Source organism: Penaeus monodon, chromosome 23 (genome assembly GCF_015228065.2).
Source record: "Penaeus monodon isolate SGIC_2016 chromosome 23, NSTDA_Pmon_1, whole genome shotgun sequence".
Lineage (NCBI taxonomy): Eukaryota > Metazoa > Arthropoda > Malacostraca > Decapoda > Penaeidae > Penaeus > Penaeus monodon.
Genome location: NC_051408.1, coordinates 40,322,503 through 40,323,048, shown reverse-complemented (window position 1 = coordinate 40,323,048; position 546 = coordinate 40,322,503).

Sequence of the window (546 nt, the reverse complement as noted above, 5' to 3'; positions counted from 1 at the left end):
GTCGGCTACGGCCGACCCTCCTACGGATACAACAGGTGAGCGGCCAACATCTCGCCTCTAAGGATCCTCCTTCGTCGACGCTACTTAGGTCCCTTTTTCAGAAATGTGTTTCTTAGTCATCTTTTTGCAATTATCGTAGATCGTCGTCTCTCCTTCTTGATCAATGTAATCCTTTTCTTTAATTAACACCGTTGTAACCTTTCCCCTAATACGTCCCTCTTCACAATTGTATTTGGTAGCTGTCTGTCTGTCTGCAGTCACCACTTTTTGGTCTTTCTCACTCAACGGGAAAACTTTCTTCGCTTTAATTATGAAATAACCTTCCCCCATCCGCCCTTCCCTTCCTGACGCCGCTCATGCCGAGTCCCTTCGTCCGCAGGCCTTACGGACATCACGGGTGAGGCAGCGACGCCGACGCTACGATTCCTCAAGAGCCTGAAGCAGCAGGACGATTCTGACAGGAATCAAGGAAGCTTAAGAAGAGCGATGGAAACATCTGGCATGATTAGCAGCTGTTAATGCGTTGTTAAATATACTATTGTTTTC